We start from the raw sequence: 2,821 nt of genomic DNA, 5'->3' as shown, positions 1-2,821 counted from the left end.
ATGCAGCTCGAGAAATCAGGGCCTTTCAAAATGTAACACGTAGCTATAATAGCTCCCAAACCCCAATCAATATCATTGCATTTCTTTTAAGTGTAAATATATTTCACACACCATTGGTGGTGTCATCAAATTTCCAGTGGCCTCTGTTTATATTTAAAACATAAACACATATCTTTTTCAGATAGTATTTAGCGTATTCATATGCTAGACATTTAATCTATAATTGTTTTTATGTATTTTATATGTAATTGCATATTATATGACGTATATACAACATGCATTCCTAGAGAATGATTTGTATTTGAACCAGAATCTAAATTAAGGGCCACACATGGAGATCGGTAAGTGTTTTAAATCGCTTCTTAAATAGGCTCCTCGACCCCGTGTTGTTTTCCTTGCAATTGATTTGTCCCGGAGAGTCTCCCTCGGGCTGGACTTGGCTGGCTGGGTCCCCACTGTGTTTTCTGACCGTGCCTGTGCTCCCTGCATTTCCCGTGAGCTGCCATTTGGGTCTAGAGGCTTGTCCTGGTTCGGGCTCGCTGGTTCTGGTTCGACAACTTCACGGGTGTGGGGTGTTTCCTCACCAGGCACAATACCCTCTGCTTTCTCTTTTTTTGGGAGGTCAGCAGCCAGTCGCCCATCACGACCTGAGCGCATGAATTCACGACAGGCTGCCCGGTGGGGATAGCATGATGCTGTCACTCCTTCTTCGCCCATTAGTTGGGATGTTCCTGCTGTGTGTTTGGGCACCAGGGGGTACGGCGTCTAGGAAGGTAGGGCAGATACTCGAGTCTTACCTTTTATTGAACATCTCCCCCCGCCTTTTTTTTTTTTTTTTTGAGAGGGAGGGAGAGAGAAAGAGAGAGGTGGGGAGGGGCAGAGGGAGAGGGAGAGAATCCCAAGCAGGCTCCACGCCCATTGCAGAGCCCAGCATGGGGCTCGATCTTGAAACCCTGAGATCATGACCTGAGCCGAAATCCGGACTTGGATGCTTAACCGACTGAGCCACCCAGGGCTCCCCCCACACCTTTTAAAAAATAAATTGGTTGGAAGCTGAGGCTCGGAGACATCACGTAACTTGAATTTTGGGTCACAAAGCAAAGGGCCCCAGGGGCCCAGGGCTGGAACCCCATTATTCCCTTCCACCCCCCACCCCATCACTTCTGCAAACCAAAAGATGAAAGGGCGGATGTCATATTGGAGCTGACCTTGGAGCCTTGACCCTCTCCCCTGAATCCCATAGACCTCCTGTGCTCACTGGCTGGCTCGGGGGCATCACCCGCTTTGCCTCCGTGTGAGGGGTAATCGGCGTAGGCCCCAGGGAGCACTGAATCTGCCTCTCCCCTTCCACCCCGCTGCTGCATCTTCAGGCTGGCCAATCTCTCTCTCTCTCAGCCTTTGGTTCTTGAGGAGAGCCAGGCCTCCCGCTGAAATCTCCCAGGGCAGCCACACCGTGTAGGCCTGACCTCCCCTCTCCATGGCCGGCCCCCCACGGAGGTCCCTGGAGCCTGCCAGGTTCTCCCCGGGGATGCCGAGCGCCAGCCCTTTGCTGATATTCTTCAGAATCAAGTCTTGTCCCAGGTACCAACATTTCATTTACTGACTGTTGTTTTTTCCTTTTTTAAAAAGTTTCTTTTAAGAAATAACGTCAGCGTTTCATTGAATATAACGGACGTGCAATAAACCGCACCTGTTTGAAGTGTGCACTTGGATAACAAACCCATCGTTTCCTGAACCCCACTTATGTACCAGGATTGCCTGACGAGCTGTGGGCCAGAGCAGCTTTGACGTCAGACGTCCTGGGCCAGAATCCCGGGGGAAATCACAATAGCCAGCTGCGTCACCTTGGGTCACTTGTGTCCTCAGGTGAGGCCCTGAGTTCTCACCTGTGAAACCTGTTGGGGGCAGATTGGACATTATTACTCGTAACTTTTCACTCTTTCCTGTAATGGGAATTATACATCTATGCTCTTCACCCTGTGACGCTGCGGTCCCTCCCTCTGGCGCGGGCAGGGTCCATTTCCCTCGCCTGCCAAAGTGAGGGCTTGGCCACGTAACTTGCTTTGGTCAATTTGATATCAGTGGATGTGACAGAAGCATTGGCTGAAATATGGTTGGGTTTTTGGCCTGGCTGCTTAAGCTTCTACCATGTGCTGCAGAGAACACATGGCCCAGGGAGCGGATGGTTCTAGAAGGAGACACCCGTGGAGTCGACCTGAATTTGACCTGTGGCCCAGCTAAATCCAGTCGACCCACAGAAGGAAGCAGAGCCAGCACCGTTGACCTGCAGACCTATGAGAGGGGAGGAGAGACGTGGCAAGCCTCTGGATTGGTGGGGATGTTTGTTACACAGCAGTGTTGTAGCAGAAACCTGACCGATCCACAGGTATCATGGGAGTACCTGCTGCCCAGGATCGTTGTGGGGATTAAATAAGGTAACATTTAAAAATATATATTTAATATATTAAAATATTTGTTAGAGTCTGGCATACGGTCACTCTAAAAACATTAGATATTATTAACCAAAGATTTTCTCATGTAAAAATGTGTTTCTCAATGTATACTATGACATGCTGATACATTTATTTAACTTCCTAGCATTGTTTTTTCTTTTCCAAGCCTCGAAATGTAGAGTAACTGTGTTATTTACAGAAACACTCACCACAGCTCACAGCCTGGGATATGGATCTCCAGACTCAAGTGTCTCAACCCTGAGGCCCTCCAGTCCGTCTATTCACTCCCACCCCCACCCAGTGCAGGAACCCGGTCCCCCTGTCCCTCTCTAAGTGTTGCTCAGCCTCTTCTTGAATCCTTCCCGCGA

At 49.3% G+C, this 2,821-nt stretch overlaps 1 long non-coding RNA gene across 1 annotated transcript; it reads left to right on the top strand.

Moving 5' to 3' along the window:
• Positions 1-251: 251 nt before the first annotated feature.
• Positions 252-2,608, top strand: LOC118018191. The gene is made up of 3 exons (XR_004681320.1): positions 252-773; positions 1,630-1,866; positions 2,160-2,608. It is a non-coding gene; the product is annotated as an uncharacterized LOC118018191 (long non-coding RNA).
• Positions 2,609-2,821: the final 213 nt, after the last annotated feature.

Source organism: Mirounga leonina, unplaced genomic scaffold (genome assembly GCF_011800145.1).
Source record: "Mirounga leonina isolate KUSES-001 unplaced genomic scaffold, KU_Mleo_1.0 Mir_170, whole genome shotgun sequence".
NCBI lineage: Eukaryota > Metazoa > Chordata > Mammalia > Carnivora > Phocidae > Mirounga > Mirounga leonina.
This window is presented reverse-complemented; position numbering and strand designations above follow the sequence as displayed.